Genomic DNA, 16,829 nt, shown 5'->3' on the forward strand with positions numbered 1-16,829 from the left:
CACGACTGAGTGACTGAGCATGATCACAAGGGCTCAGAAGGGACAATTTAGGTTGCTGTTAGCTTCTTATACTAAAGATGAATTAAGTGCAGATAGATTGAGGACATGGCCCAGAACAACGCCTGATGAACTCCAGCACTGAAGAGAGATGGCAAGAGTGGTAGGAACTCCTGTTGGTTCTAATGTTGATGTGTTGGTGACTTAAGTGACATATGTGCCCCTCTCTACCCTCTTCTTCATCCTCAGAAGGATAATGGGGGAGAGATGGTGGATATCTGAAATGAATTCTACAGACTTCACTTCTGCTCTATTCCTTCTCTACCCACTGACAAAGCCAACATTTAGAAACGGAGCTTATGGAATTTGACATATTGTCGATTCACTTGTTCGTTAATTTTTTGTGAGCTGTGTCATCTGTTGGATTCTTGTATTATTATTTTTTAATGTTTTCTATATTGGGGCTTTGCCTTCTTCAACAAGAATGGAAGTTTCTTGAGGACAGGAGCTGTTACTTGAATTTCTTTGCTTCTGCCCTTTATCCTTAGCTCTAGCACACAGCTGAACTTGGGTACAGGACAAACATTTGCTTCGAATGATTGTAAGAATGGTCACATTGAAAAATTTTTTTGGCTGTGCTGGGTCTTCGTTGCTGTGCATGGTCTTCTCTACGTACAGTGAGTGGGGGCTGCTCTCTGGCAGCGGTGCACAGGCTGCGCACTGCATTAACTTCTCTTGCGGTGGGCATCGATGCATGGGCTTCCGTAGCTGTGGCTCTCAGGCTCTAGAGCTTGGGCTCAGGAGGTATGGCGAATGGGGTTACTTGCTCTTTGGCATGGGGGATCCTAGTTCCTGGACCAAGGATCGAAACTGTGTCCCGGCATTGGCAGGCGGATTCTTAACCGCTGGACTGCCAGGGAAGTCCCAGAATGGCTACATTTAGATAATCATTTTAAAACTTCTGCAAATTACAAAAATAGTCAAAGTAAGATATCTTTATTTAAAATTACAATGTGCATTTTTAAAGCCTCAAAAGGGTATTAGAGTAGAAATCACAGTATTTAAGTAGACTCCAAAATAGCTCATGGCAATGGATCTCCTGTACCGAGAGAGATGGGCAAGGAACTAGATTTCAGAAAATGAGGGGTGTGACAAGTGTGAGTCAGTGATGCACGGCTGTTGCCTGCAGTACTATTTACGGCTCAGTGACACCTCTCTGATGGGGTTAAGTATTTACATGCAGCCTGATTCTTCCCTCTGACTCTGCAAGCTACAGCAGCTCACTGGGAGCCCTGGGAAAGAGAGAAAACCCTCCCTCCAGGGATCCAGTGAGTGGATCCAGCGAGTGGATCTTCCCTCCCCTTCCTGGATCTGAACTGGGCTTCCCTCTGAGAGTTTATGGCAGCCTGACCTCCAGCCTCTGAGTTGGAGAATCTAGTTGCTTCTGTACTACATAAAAAGGGCAAGTGTGTTCATTATTATTATATTATTATCAATGTATAATATATAATAGCGATTATACTGTCAGCAGCCAGAGTTTCTGACCACAGATCAAGCTGGGGTGACATAAATACACCTAGTGAAGTCTTTGGAGGGTCTATGAGAAGGTGAGAGGATTCAACTCCACCTGTGATGGGCGCTCCAGTGAAGTTTCTTCCACAAGCGACTTTGGAAGTGGAATGTGGTGGGAGGTGGGGTTGGGGTGGGGGCGGGTATTGGGAAGATCTGTATAAACAGTATTTGCTATATCTGGGTTGTGATGTTAAAAAAAAAAAAAAAGATTCAATTGCCCCCTTTGAGCAGTAGCTAATGGCTCTCATTCTTGGCCAGGAAGGAGGCAGACAAGGAATGACCAGAGGCCTGGAAAGAGCAAAGGGGCAGCCTTCAGCTTCTTGGGTCAGCTTCTTTACCCGAAAACCTGGGCTGCTTGGGTTTTACTTTCTGCTTTCCTCGCTTACATCCGTGTCTTTTGTCTAGGTTTCATCCAGGCCCCCTGCCTGGTCTGGGGTCAGAGGATCAATCCCTGCCTAACAGTGGCTGAAATGACTCCTCTACAGAGAGCAAGAAGAAAATTTCATAGGCGAAGTGGGGTTCTCTTGTCCCTTACGCAGAGGGCCACGTGCCCAGTTGTGGAAGCAAGCAAACCTCCAGGTGACACTCACTTAGTAGGACTGTAATCTTGGTGGAATGAAAGAAGGCACATGTCTGACACCATACATGCTTGTGTTGGTCCTCCTCCTGGTGAATTTCCTCCCAGAAGCAGGGGAAGCCACCCCAGCAGTCAGTCCCAGGCTGCAACAGTCCAGCTGGTCTCTCCTTTTACACCACCTCACCGATCCCCAGAACTCTGACACTTTTTAGAATGAAAATAGGAAGAGGCTTAAAACAGGCTTGCCTGGCATTTGCAAAGAGGTGATTTACTGACAAAGCCCCCACACCTTTTTATCTCTCCCTCTGCCCCTGGAAGAACCAATCGCCCCAGGAAGCCCAGAGCAGAAGGAGCTCTTGAGAACAGGAATAACTAACCAGAGTGTCATCCGAGCACCTTTTCTGGGGCCAGGGTAATGAGAATTATTCAAATGCAATCATAAAAATGAGGCCAGCCAGGCAGGAATGGGGTGGAGGTGGGAGAGGAGTGGGGGTGGGGGGAAGAATTTCTTGCCAGTTTTAAGTTTCATAATTTCTGGGGAGTGCTCTCAGGGTCCACAGAAGAAAATTTCCCCGCACCTCCACCAGCGTGAACTCAAGTTGTCTGGAAGCCCCGCCTCGGTTTTCTGCCGAGGGGGACTTGGCCTGGGTTGCGGGTAGTATTCCCGAGTTCCTGGGTGGGGGGAGGGGGCGGGGGTCGGCTGCGTTCTTCCGTCGGAGGCCACCTCTCATTCTGAGGTTTTCTCCCGGCAGCCGGAGCCGCTTAGACGTCTTAGAAAAGCCTCCAGCAGAGGGAGACACTCCGGCTGCTGCTCCGACTTGGAAGCGGCCGGGGCCGGGAGTGGGTGGGGGTGATGGGGGGGGTGGGGAGAAAGGGGGAGTGGGGAGAGGGGAGGTGTGTGGAGGGGGGGGGGCTCCGGGGGGCGGGTCCCTGTGCCGCTGACGTCCCGAGCAGTGCTGGGAAGTATAGGCTGTGTTGTCACGCCGGTGTCAGTCTGATGAAGATTGGCATCAGGTAAGCTGTCATTCATTTCCATGTCAGAGACGCTTTTGCAGGCGGCGGCGGCGCGGCGGCGGCGGGTGCTGCTGCTGCGGGCGGCTGCCTCAGAGCGCGTGTGTTTTATTCCAGTCCCCAAGCCAGAGTATTATTCATTGCGACAGGGCAAGGAGGAGAGAGGGAGAGAGGGAGGCAGCAGGGAGGAGAGAGAGGGAGGCAGCAGGGAGGAGGGAGGCAGGGAGCAGCGAGGGACGGCGGGAGCGTGCAGAGGAGCTGGGGAAGCGCCGGGAGAGCGCGGAGCGAAGCAGCGCGAGCGGTGTTGAGGCCCGGGAAGGAGGCGGCCCGCCCGCGCCCGGGCCCGGCCAGCGCGCAGCCCCGCCGCCCAGCCGCCTCGCTCCGCTCGGGCCCGTGGCGGGGCGTGCATTGTCCGCGGGTGCGAGGAGAGGGGCTGCGGACTCAGACCCCCGCGGGCCCAAAACACCGTAGCGGGCGGGCGGGGAGCTGCGCGCTGGGTGCGCCGGGGACCGGAGTAGGGACTCGCGCGCGGGCCGGCGGAGCCCCGGTGCCGGCAGCTCCGGGCTGGGCGCTCCGCGGGCGAGGCTGAGATTGGCGGGCCGGCTCCAGGTTCGCTTTCTATCTCCCGGCTTCTGGCGCCCTTCGGGCCGGCGCTTCCTTGGCGCCAGCAGCTTGGAGCTGCCTTCGAGCGGCTGGAAGCAGGAGCAGCCCCAGACTCGGGCCGGGTGGCTGGAGTCCGGGAGCCGCGGCCGCGTCCTGCTCGGCCTGCGGAGCCGGGACGAACGAGGGTTTGCAGGCGGATCCGTGGGGACAGCGGAGCACGAGCTGTGGATCAGGGAAGCCGGGATCGCAGGGGCCAGGCTCGGGGACCCTAACGCGGGAGGAGCTGTAATTTGTAGCGTTACTAGCTTTCCGAGGATTGTTGGGAGTCTTTGGCGAGGTGTGGGGAGGCGTAGGGGCCCTCGGCGAGGTTCGGGAATTGGAAGCCCTCCTGGCTCAAGAACTGGGGCACGAGTTCGTAAGAGGTGGGGTCGGAAAGCGCTCAAAGAGAGAGAGCCGAGGGGGATGGGGCAGGGTCCCGAGTCTGCCGCGCAAAGTTTGCGTTTCTTTCGGGTGAGGCGTGCGGGGCTCTCCCGACTCCAGACCCAGAGGAAGAAACGAGCCACGCGGGCCGCCTTTTCCGGGGGCTCTCAGGGGAGAACCCGAGGTTCCGGCGCGGTGTGGAGACCAGGGGCTAGTACTGGGAGTAGGGCGAGGGGTGGGTGGTGGTTGTGCATCAGCCCTGAATGAGGGCTGGGCTTCGGGGCGAGGCTAGAGTTCGGGTTTTTAGGATCCAAGCTGTTTTCAGAAGCCGGATCGAAGGGCCGCCGATCGAATCTGCACACCGGTCAAAGCAGGGAGCCGGAAGGCTGGAGTTAGGGGCCTGGGCTTACATCTGAGGATGGAATCAGAGGAAGTGGTGGCGTCTTTTAGGGTTTAGCCACGGGTACACGGGTTTTTTTTGGCGGGGGGGTGGGGAGTTGAAACTATTGGAATTTGGGGAGGGTCGCTCCCGGGAGTCCCCACGCTCAGTGGGTTGATAAACGATTAGGTAGGCGATAAAAGTAGTTGATGGGAGCCATGGCCGGCGAGCCCCAAATTCCTGCCGCTTATTCCCGAAAGAGGATCTGGAGGAAAGGACTTCAGGAGCGCAGGACCAGGTCCTTGGAGAAAGATTCCGGGAAGCGGACAATTCGAAGGGGTGTTCTGGGCGAAGCGACAGGGTAGCCCCGCAGGGCCGGGGATGGATAGGAACCTTGGCGGCTCGGCGGGCTCCGGAAGCCACTTGGAGTCTGCGGGTGCAGCGCGGCCGGGTGGGTGCGGTGGCCCGCAGGGGCCGCGGCCTGCGCGGGGGGCGCTAGCAGCGAGGCCTCTCTCCAGGCCCGGGGAGTCCGGGCTGCGGCGGAGAATAGGGCGGGCTCGAACTCAAGCGCCCGGACCGGAGCCGCCAGCTGTTGACCCGTAGGTCTGCACTTCCCCCCGGCCTTGCCCGGAAGCCCACACGCCGGGCCGCCCGTGTGACGATCTGCTTGAGAAAGGGGGGGGAACTTGGGGTCCTCTGCCCTTAACCCTTTGCCCCAGTACTCCTCCAGCGCGCTGAAATGTTTTCCAACTAGGGGAAACCGAAAGCTTCGCATTTGAAGCAGATTTAGACTATCTCCAACTCTTCAAAATTAAGAAAATGATGGTGTCCAAACACAAGCTCTATTACGCAAAGTCCTGGTCCCTAGCCCGCCCGCGTGCCCTGCATTCTGGCCTTCCCGAGGCTTCCGGACCTTGGTGGGGGGAAGGTAGGGAGGGTCTCCTGTCTCTGATCGCCCACTCAAGCTGCACCCCGCTTGGCTCTGGCCTTGCTTGGGGGGGCCGGGGAGGGGTAAGAGAAGTCCCGACTAGGAACGGAGATTACCCCTTGGGCCACTAGAGAAGCAGAGTTGGGAAGTGAACAGGAGAAAGATTTGAAATTTCTCCTTTGCTGTCTCAAACCCACTGTCCCAGCACTCTGCACACACCGCGCCCCTCGCCGGGGCAGCCGGAAGGCGCTTCCGGGACGCTGAAGGCGCGCGACCCACGAGTGGCCGCGGCGGCCGCCCGGCGGCGGAGCTCCGAGCCTGTTGTTTTGCAGGCTTGGAATTCAGGCGCCCTCTCTCCCGCGGAGAGCCCGAGGGCGGGAGTGAGCCGTGACCCCACGGAGACTCCCCGGTCACCGCCTCCCTCTTTGTGAGCGCGAAAAGCATGAAAGCCGAGAGAAAGGGATGCTGTTCAGAATAAGGGGCAGGGGGTTACCGGAGGGAGATGGGCCCGGCCACCGCTCACAGTAAAATGCCTCGTGCAAATTGCACTGAAGTGTACCCAACTTGAGACTAGCTGTTTTATGATCCTTTCTGCGAGTTTACAGCTCTCTGCTTTTAAGTCCATAGATTGCTTTAAGTTAATGAAAGTGCTGCTTTCAAAAAGGGCTTTTATTGTGCGGCCCTGGCAAGTCCAGCACCTCCCCTTTACTCTTCCAAAATGGGCCTGTTTAGAAAGAGGGAGCCTCCTGGAGTTTTCACATGGACGGAGCTTGGGGGGAGGACAGCGTATGACAATGAGGATTAATAAAAATCAATGTCCAAGTCATTCGGAAAGAGGAGTTCACTTCTTTTCCAGTCCAGCGCCATCTGTACATTCCTGTCTTGCCTTTTGGACTTGCACTGAGTCTGACTGCAAATGTGGCGGGGTGCCTCCCTCTGACACCTCCCTCTCCGCATTGCTTTATGTAGGCCTGACCCGGTTCAATTAAACTCAAACTGGATTTCAGGATTTCAACTGGCTGCCCATTCAAACTGCAACTAAAATATTTACTCGGGACTGGGGGAGGGGCTTTGCTTGGCATTCAGGGAGATAGATGTGTTAAAATGTCAGGGCGAATGGCTGGGAACCTTGAGAAGACACATGGAAGGCTGTTTTCCTGGGCTTTTTTCCTTTTCTCAATCTATTTGGCACAAAAGGTGAGATGACAAGGTTTTTGACTAGGTCCTAACACAGAACTGCAGTGGGGCTGGCCTGCGGCTTTGACCGCATGTCATAACCATTTAAACTGTGGTTAGTTGTTCAAAGCCCAAAGCTTCTCCAAGCTGGGTTTCATTAACTCTACACCAGTTGCCTGGAAGTTCAGTAGCAATAAATTGTATAAACACATTTGAAGTAAGTTAGTGATGAAATAAGGAGAATTACTGTCTTGTGAGTGGAGAATCCTGAATTCATGGAGTCCTAGCTTAACTGGAAACATACCTCCTCTTCCTTGGCCTTGATGTTTATGGGTGTACCAGAGTGTGTGTTAAATTTCTTTCTGCTATGTCCATCTTCAACCTGGGGCTGTAACTCATTAGGGACCAAGGCATGCCTAGAAAGCAAAAAAGCTGGGTTTTAAAGGGCTCTCTATTAGCCTGGTTTAGAAACCAAACCAAACCCATCAACCTGACTTCCTTACCGTGGGTAAATGCAGTGTGCAACAGAAACAGCAGCAGAGCAGACCAAATTAGATTTTTAAATGTTAGCGGCTTAATAATACTGTGTTGTTAGCAATTGAATTTGTTTTTATTAAAGAAACAACCTATAAAATTTATAGGCTTCCAACATGTTGCAAGATTTCCTTGCTATTTATTTAGCCTCCTCCCCCTCTTCTGAAATTCTATCTCCAATTTCAAACTTTTTGTTCCCGATTTATTTAATTTGGAGCACATTTTCTAAATTAGTTCAAGGAAGGTGAGAAATGCAGTTATAAGTTTTTCTTTTTCCTGTGCCGTGCGGCACCAGGACAGCGATGCTGTAAGATATATATAAATGTGTGATGCAATTGCCCGAGGTGCCGGCATGTGAAGCAGAGTGTCTGGATCAAACAAAATGCAGATCAGTGTAGGGAGAGGATGAAAATGATGCCATGGAGGAAGTTACGTGGGGAATGAAATCATCATGAGCCACCATTAGCCTTGATTCTAGCCAACACACCATGCTTTATATGACACTTCAGATGAGATCCATGACTTATTGAAGATTGAATTAGGCTGAGAAGCCGAATTTCGGAGGAGGAGCTGCACTGGCTGGGCTCTGTCCAGGCTGCATGGCCAGGCTTGCTGCGATGAGGATCTGCTAATTTAATTAAAGCTAATACCTGGTGGGACTTCCCTGGTGGCTCAGTGGAAAAGAATCTGCCTGCCAATGCGGGAGATGGGGGTTTGATCCCTGGGTCTGAAAGATGCCCTGGAAGAGGAAATGGCAACCCACTTCAGAATTCTTGCCTGGAAAATTCCATGGACAGAGGAGCCTGGTGGACACAACTGTGCGACTGAAGAGTGCCAACAATACCTGGTGGGAAAGGGAGGAAGGAGATGCTGGAGGCTGGCAGGTCAGCGTGCCGGGTGGTGTTCAGGCTGAAGTTTGGGGCCCTGGCCGTTTTATACCCTGTGGCTGTCTGGCTTCATGACTAAAGTGGGTCAGCTAGCTAAGCTCCCAGGTCTTGATTTCTTCATCTGCAAAGTGGAATGGCTCACATGAATTCCTCATTAGGGCCTGAGAAAGACTGCTGCCTAATCCCGCACTCTAAATAATAAAGGAAATTGGAAGGAGGAGACTTCTGAGAAGTAAAGTTGCTTTCTTCTTTGTTGCCCTACCGGGCCCCAGAGCCAGTCCCCACAACTCTCAGGAGTTCCCAGTTAGACTTGAGTAAAGGGACTGAACTCCTGCCTTTCTTATATCCTGGAATTTGAAATCCCTGCTGTGATTCCAAAATCCACCTGGACTTTTCCCAGAAAGGCAATTAACCCCTAGCTGGGGGAACCGGGGTACTTATTCCCAACAGTGCCACCTGGAGTAGCTTTCACCCATCAGAAGAACACAGAATCTGACTGATCAGAAATGTTGCCTCCTTTCTTTATGTCATTGGGAAGAAAAGGGCGGGGTTGGGGAGCTGGGGGAGTGGGGGTGGGGAGCGGGGTGGGCGCTGGTCTGGAGCTAACCGCAGCTTGAACCTCGCTTAGCAGCCTCCACGCTGGCAGATCAAAGCAGATTCTGGGCCAGAAAGCCTGAGAAGTTACACCCGGCCCTTATACAAAAGTGCGTATGCACTTGGAACCTCCTTCCGTTCCGGCGCCTGATTTTTCAAAGCTAGCCCGTGATACTGGAGACAGGCTGCAGTGGAATGCTTTGCCTTTAATTCTCCCTCATCCGGGGGTGGGGGGAGACTTCTTGGGGTAATTTTTCCCTCCACACATCCTTCTCCAGCAGTCACAGGCAGCATCTTGGTTTCCAGTCTGATGGGGGAAGAGTTGGGACACGCAGAATGAGGGTGGAGGGAGATGGAAGGCACTCCTTCCACCAGAGCTCGACTTTTCCTCGGTCCAGATCCCCCAGGAGGGAGAAAGAACCGGCCTTGGGCAGCTGGGGAAGAGCTTGCTGCCAGAGTGTTGTCTTGAGGGAGATCTGCTGTTTGGCTTGGTTGTCTCACCCCCCAGCCCTGCCCGCCTGGGTTTCTAATTACAAGGACGGTTCTGCTAAGACCTATCTCACTAAAAACACATCCTAGTGTGTAATAAGAAACCCTAAACCAGGCAGGATATTTTAAAACTGAAGCAATGAAGATTAGATTAAGTTCTCCACCAAACAGCTCCGCTCTCATATTATTTTTGGCTGGAATGTGGAGAAAAGCCGCTAGCCCTAGGGCCCAGGGCAGACTCCAGAGGGTTCGGATGGGGCTGGGGAGGGTGGCGTAACTGTTACTTTCTCAGTAGGAACGTGGCCAGTTTAAGTACAGCTCAGGCCAGGCAGGGGGCTGCCTGGTCAGGGGAGGAGGGAGCCTGAGGATGGAGAGGAGACCCTACCCAAGGGGCCAGAGAGTGGCCCTGAGTCAGCAGGTCACAGGGCACTGAGAACCTTTTAACTCCCTCACATCATCCAGTCTTTTGTGTTCAGTTTTTGCTCCTACCCGCCCCGCACTGCCCCATCCCAAGCCTAGTTAACCCAGCCATCTGCCACGTGGCCTTTGCAGGATCCTTAGTTTGTACAGGCTTTCCTGACTAAGAAGGTAAAGAATCCGCCTGCAGTGCAGGAGACCTGGGTTCGATCACTGGATCAGGAAGATCTGGAGGAGGGCATGGCAACCCACTCCCATATTCTTGCCTGGAGAATTCCATGAATAGAGGAGGCTGGCTGGCGGGCTACAGTCCATGCGGTCCCAGAGAATGGAACGTGACTTTCACTTCAGTTTATTGGGTATTTTTCTGGATGGAGAGAGGAACAAGCAGTTGTGCAGACTTCCTGGTAGTAGAGTAGCCAGTAATGGGGCAGAAGAAGCCCTCACTCTGTCCTAACCAGGGTGGGCAGCAGGGGGTCCCTTCAATCCTTTGTTCCTTCATTCAGCAAATACATAGAGTGGCTCCCTCTGTGCCTGGCATGGTCCTCGACGCAGCAGCAAAAACAAATGGAATGAACACATGTAACCATCAGGTCGCTGCCCTTGAGTAGTTTGCTGCAACAAGTTCAGAGTACAGGTTAGCTTCAGAAAAAAACACATCAAAAGTCTAACTCTACTAGTTACTAATCCGGTGAATTTAGACAAGTTGCTATGGGCTTCCCAGGTGGCACCAGTGGTAAAGAACCTGCCTGGCAATGCAGGAGACATAAGAGGGTTGGATCCCTGGGTCGGGAAGATCCCCTGGAGAAGGGCATGGCCATCCTCTCCAGTATTCTTTCCTGGAGAATCCTGTGGACAGAGGAGCCTGGAGAGCGATAGTTCACAGGGTTGCAAAGAGTCGGACACAACTGAAGCAACTTAGCATGCACACATAGACAAGTTGCTAACATCTCTGATTCAGTTTCCCCACCTGTAAAGAGGGAAATAGAAGGACATAGCTCGTAGGACTGTGGACAGAGGGTCTGTAAAGTGTGAGCACAGTGTCTGCCCTGCAGGATGGGCTCAGCTGGGTTTCCTGTCCAGCTTGTGGCTTATCCAGCCTCCCCTTTCCCTTGCCTCTCCTTCCCCAGGACGTGGCCTGGGCCTCCCACAGGTCGGTGGCATAGCAACAAGTGCTGAACAAACAGCTGTGTGCTCCCGTCTGCACACAGACTTCAGCAGGGGCTGTGGTAGAAATGGGGACACAGAGCGTGTCCCCAGGGACTGTGCAGTTCCAGGAAGGACAAAGTTGACCCACAAAGGACTGAGAGATGCGTGTGCATGTACTGAAGTGAAAAGAAAAAAAAAGGTAGAAATCAATTGTTAACGACAGAGGCAAGAGGAGGATGGGAGGCTGCCAAGCGATGGGGGCTGAGTGGAGGTGAGCTCAGTTGGTCTGGAGTTGGAGGGGCAAAACGTGAGACTGTCCAGGTCACGGTGCTCCAGTACTGTCCTGGTGATGGCTGGTGGTGGGGAGTGGGCAGACTGTACTAGGTTAAAAAGTCCAGCCTCCTCTGACCACAGCCAAGGGGCCAGAAGGGGCCACCACTGCCTCGGGCAAGCCTCCCAGGCCTCCTGGTGGGGGAATAGGCTGCTTTCACACCTTAATCTTTCAACGTATATAATTTAGCATTATGATTTAGCGCAGGGAGCCAACCAGCTAATTTCATTCCTGGCTGTGATGCGATTCTCTTACCTACCATCCCTGCATTCTGTAAGCCAGGAGAGCAGAGGCTAGGCCCACACCCGGCCCTCTCGGAGGCCATGAAGCTGCTGATGCCGGAGCAGCTGGGATGTGGAGAACAAGGATTCTGCTCCAGACTGGCCTCTGGTTTGCTGTTGACCTACAACATGTGACTGACCTTTGGATGTCAGTTACTTCAGCCATCTAACCAGGAGGTGGGACTTGCTCTCAGAGGCCCCATTCAGCCCAAAGTTGCATGATTCGGTTTCCTTCCATTGACTTGGCTCACACAGAGATGGTCATTGGAGCCACTATTGGAACACCAAACCAACAAGTATCATGACGCATAGCAGCCAAGGCAGGGAGTGTGAGGGCTTGGCCCTGGGGTGTCCTTCTGTTGTAGGGTCTCCCAAGACAATGGGGAGTTGGCTTTGACTTGATCAGTGGCCTTTCCAGGGTGAACAGGCAAGTCTAGCAGAAGGGGCGGGCTTCCCAGATGGCACAGTGGTAAAGAACCCACCTGCCAGCGCAGGAGACCCAAGAGACATGGGTTCGATCCTGGGTCGGGAAGATCCCCTGAAGGAAGGAATAGGAACCCACTCCAGTACTCTTGCCTGGAAAATCCCATGGTCAGAGGAGCCTGGCGGGCTATAGTCCACGGGGTCGAAAGAGTTGGGCATGACAGCAACTGAACACAGAACACACAGAAAACGGTAGGGACGGCTCCATGAGGTGGCCTTTTGTCTGGAGATTCACCTGCCTCTTTTTTAAAAAGTTCCATTTGCTTCTTTTGTTGAAATGGTGTGGTGTTGGGAAAAGGGTCACTGGCTTTGGAGTTATTCTGTGTTCTGACCCTGGATCTACTACAACTAAGCTATGTGTCCAGTTTTCTTAGCTAGATAGGCAGGATAGTAATAATACGGAGCACATGGGAGTGTTGTGTGAAGAAGGGAACTGCAACCCTGTCCAGTATTCTTGCCTGCAAAATCCCATGGATAGAGGAGCCTGGTGGGCTGCAGGCCTCGGGGTCGAGAAGAGTCAGACAGGATTGAGTGACTAACACAGCAACAACAAGAAGAGTGTGGTGACTTTTCTGCAAGAAAGTGTCCGTAAGCATTCACAGTGAATATTAGGGTTTTTTCCCCAGTTAAGGAATTTTCTCATGTACTCTCTCGTTTGAGCCTTTCAACTTTGTGACGCTGTCTCACTTTACGAGGGAGAGGAGCCTGGGCTCAGAGAGTGGCTGAAGCGACAGGTCCAGGAAGGGACGGCAGATGCCTCCGTCTGTCCTGGGGGACACAGGGTAATTAAGGTGGCCTGCATCCACCTATGATGACGAGGGCTCTTTCTTTAGCCTTCCGGAGACAGAACAAGTGCCGCTGAGCTCTGAGGGCCTCCGAGTGCTGAGCTCCACCTTGTCCTTTCCCGAGAGTCTCTTCACAGGAGCCGCCTGAACCCAGCTCCCCGCTACCCAAACCTTTGTTTGGCAAACGCTGTGCGTACCTCCTGGCTGTTACGGAACCCCGGACTATCTGGGTGGACAGATTTAAGGACCGCCGGGGACAGTTCGGTACTGAGAACGAGATTCTGTCACCCTGAGGCCCTGGGTGCACACCTGGAGTCTCCATAGGCGGCTGTTTTTTCACTTCCACAAAGCTTTCAGGAGGGCTGGGTTGCCCAGCACGGAGAGGGGGAGGTGGGTTTTGGGGAGGGAGGCGGGGTGGTGGCAAGGGCGGTGGGTGGCAGAGCTGCAATGCCGTCACCCTGCCTGTACTGGCTGCCCGGCTGGGAGGTGGCTCAGAGTGAGCCAGCTGATGCGATGTCCTGGGCTACCCCTGTGGTCCTCTGGCTCTCTGTCCTGACAGACACTGGGCACCCTGAGGCTGTAAGTGGCAGGGCCTCTGTCTGGGCTGAGTCCAGGGTGATTCAGGGAGTCTAGATGGAGCAGGGGGAGTGAGCCCACCCCCAGAGGTCCCTCATGTGGTCCTTACTGCGCGGTCCCTTGTCTCTGAGTAGTCTCCATTCCCAGGCCTGTGCTGAGCCGGGGGTCCAGGGCTGTCCACCCTTTCTCAGGTGAGGCCCTGCTCTGTGTGGGTTGTGAGTTCAACTCCAGGTCAGGGGCTGAGAGAAGCAGCCCAGAGAGATTCCACATGTACACCCAGGGCCTCGTGGTGACAGGAGCTCATTCTCAGTCCCGAGCCCTCACTGGTGGTCCTTAAATCCGTCATCGAGCCGCCTGTTTAGTGAAAGTCTGGCAATGTACTGTGTGGTTCTCAGGGCCTCGCATGTTTGACCTCCGACACGCCTCTTAGCTCTCTGGATCTTGGCGTCCTCATTTTATACAAGGAGGAGGTTAGATAAGATTGTCTTAGAGGCCCCTTCTGGATCTGCTATGCTGTGACTCTGGGGGCTGTCCATGCTGGAGTGTGTGCTCCAGATGCCCAGGCGCCCTGGGTCCGGAGGATATGGTGGGCTCCAGGGGACATTCGGCCCAGTTGTGGTAGGACTGCCTGGCTCTGACTAAGCAAGGGGCGGGGGGTGGGGAGAAGGAGATTTAAGGGCAGGCAGTCTCACTTATTTGGGTGCTGGGGCTGGCAAGCTCCCACTGAGGGGCCCTTTCTGAGTCCTCCAGGCTCCAGGAGGACCAGGGGGATATTCATCAACAGGAGAGACCAGCAGTTAGGGAGCTCAAGTCTGATGCTCTCCTGTGGCCTGAGCAGAAGTGGTGGTTTTGCACTGCTGCCTTGATGGGAGCGTGTCTCATGGCCCCATCTCCCTCCAGCCCTCTCTGGGAGGAGCTGGCTAGATGCACAGTGGGGCGGCAGTCCCCCGGGGGCTCCTCACTCGTTGTTAGTATGACCCGGAGGACAGCCAGAGAGCTTGGCGGGACTCCCCAGCTTTCCCTGGAGGCCGAAGGAAGGCATCCAGTTAGCAGCAAGGAGATGGGAGGATGCTACCACCTGTAGACGCCCAGATTGTTGGGAAAAGCCCTTTCCAAGCTGGACGTCTGGTCTTCTGGAATACTCTTCAGAGTCATTTCCATTGGCTTTGGAAGGGAGAGAAGATGGAGAGAGCTCTGCACTCGTGGGCTGTGCTCTGGGTGGTGCAGTTAGCTGCTGGCAGGGAACTAGGGGAACATCCCCCGCTTTCTTTCTGCACAGAGTCCAGCTGCCGCCTGTCCACAGTAGGGCTGGATTCCGCTGGGAGAGAGGAGACCAGCTGCCATAGTGAGCATGCAGCCCATGGGAAGAAAAGGGCTCTTCTGAGTCCTGTGATTTTTGAGTAGCTGCACAAGTCCGCAGGAGAGTGGAGACCCTTTCACTACGTGCTGGGAACACTCACTCTTTATTTTATCTGGCCATCATCATAGACCCAGGAAAGAAAGTGAGGCTCCGCGTGCGTAAGAGAACTTGCCCAAGGTCACCCATCTGGTTCGGTGTCCCTCTGAATCAGTGGTCTTCCCAGCCCAGCTTGCTGCCTGCTCTAGGGAGATGTGTGTTTGGGGGTAAGTTGCTATGGATGGTTTGCTAACATTTTCCTTCTTCTCCCTCCCAGCCCAGACCTTGTGCTCTAGCTCATAGCAAGCTCAGTGTAAGATACAGGGCTTTGATTGGGTAGGTCACAGGTGATGAGATTGTGGTGTGACAAGGAGCACGGCTGAGGCAGACTGGTGCCTCCGGAGCCAGAGCCTTGGGTTTGAGCTGAGACTCAGCTATATGCTTAGTGTGTGGCCTTAAAAGCTGGCCCCACCGTCCTCCTCAATAAAATGGTGGTGATACTGCCTACTGGCCAGGACCGCGTGAGCTAGCGGATGAGGATGTGTTGGCACATTACATAAACATAAACAAAAGTGCCTGCACTGTGCTTCGCACGTAACACATGGGGGGAGAAATCGGTTGGCACAGACTCTGTGTTTCTTAATAGTTTAGGGTTAAGCACACACACATGCACACACGCACATACACACACACCCCACCTTGTGCTCACTCAGAGAGTGATAACAATCTTGTTTAAGTGATTGAAAGCTGGCAGTGTGGCCTGTCACAATGGCCCCACAGCTGGGGCATGAATGGGTGGTTTTCTAGATTCCCGCATAGAGTCAGCAAACCGGAATTGCAAGCCTACTATGTGCCAGTGGTTGTCGCCACTTACGTTTTCCCATTTGGTCCAGTGAGGGGCCATCTCGGGCCTGGTATGGGGAGGGTTGGCCTCTGCTGGGCCCTGTCAGTCTGCACCAGGCCATAGGCTCCTCCCTGTGGGTAACATTTATTCTATAGATTTTTACTGAGCACCTTGTATGTGTCAGACCTGGCGAAGGTGCTGGGGAGACCGTGAACTAGGCAGACAGGCACCCTGCCCATGGAACTCACAGTCTTCGGGGGAGATGGGCATTTGAGTCCTGTGAGTAATTAGTGAAACCACGATAAGAGGCATGGAGGAGAAGTCCAGAAAGTGATGAGCACATAGCTGGGGGCTGTGCACTCCTCTGGGGGTCTGGAGGGCATCCTGGTGAGCTTCAGGCTGAGGTTTGAGGGGAACCAGTGAGGATTCTAGTCACCTTGGGCTGGCTTTGCCTGACCTCGTGGTCACTTGAGGCCCCTCCTGAAGAGAGAGAGTAGGCCAACCCCTCATCCCGGGGGGCTCCTTTTCCATCCCAGGCAAGGGCAGAACAAGGTAAGAGAAAGCCAGTGGGTGCCAGAAACAGCCTGCCAGGGATTTTGCTCTCACCTGAGTTACCTGTCCTGGCGGCTTCACAGAGCAGAGCTGATGCTGTTCCCGCAGAGCCCCTCCCCCTAACCCATCCTTCCACACTCCTCCAGGGCACAGCCTCCAGGGGAGCCTTTAAGCATGCAGGCCTCCCTTGCCCATTCTTTCCCGGCTGGGGCCCTGCTCGTATCCAGGGGTGCCTGGTGATGTTGCCTGGTGATGTTCATGTTTATGTCTCATCTGAATCTGATTTCTGGAAAGCCCTTAAGGGCAACAGCTGTGAGCTGGAGAGGAAGGCTCACCCTTCTTTCTTGGTACCATTGGGAGGACTGTATTCATCACAGATCTGGCCCTTCCCTCTAGACGGGATGAAGTCAACCTCTTGAGTTGTTTCCTTGGTGAAGTTGGAAACACTGGGAACAATAGATGAATAATTTGTAGTCTGGTCCTTTGGAGGGGGCAGTGGAGAGGCAGGAGTGGGTAGCCAGAGAGAGACTGATGGGTTTAAGTCACTAGGGCTGTAAATGCAAAGTTAAACAGATGTTAAAAAAAAAAATAAAAAAAAAGGATGCTTGCAAGGGAATAGCTGGTGGTACAGAAAGGACCTTTGCCCGAGGCATCAGCATCCCCCGGGGTTGGCAAAGTATATCTGCCTTGGGGTTGGAGAGGTAGGGCCTCACTAATGCCGCAGGCTGGATGTATGATATTGGGCAATTTCCTAAACCTCTGAGCCTGAGTGGCTTCCCTTTTGTGAAATGGGAAGAACAAAGACTCTTTGCAGAGGTTTGATGCGCCTGGTTGAGTCCCTGGTTGCT

At 53.8% G+C, this 16,829-nt stretch overlaps 1 protein-coding gene across 2 annotated transcripts in view; it reads left to right on the forward strand.

Annotated features, from left to right (window-relative positions):
* Positions 1-3,057: 3,057 nt before the first annotated feature.
* The window catches only part of PKNOX2 (PBX/knotted 1 homeobox 2), a 296,941-nt gene continuing 283,169 nt past the window's right edge, over positions 3,058-16,829 (forward strand). For both annotated transcript variants that reach the window (XM_069566572.1, XM_069566574.1), the window contains exon 1: positions 3,058-3,160. The gene's annotated coding sequence lies outside the window, so the exon portion shown is untranslated. The remainder of the gene's footprint in view (positions 3,161-16,829) is intronic.

Source organism: Ovis canadensis, chromosome 21 (genome assembly GCF_042477335.2).
Source record: "Ovis canadensis isolate MfBH-ARS-UI-01 breed Bighorn chromosome 21, ARS-UI_OviCan_v2, whole genome shotgun sequence".
Lineage (NCBI taxonomy): Eukaryota > Metazoa > Chordata > Mammalia > Artiodactyla > Bovidae > Ovis > Ovis canadensis.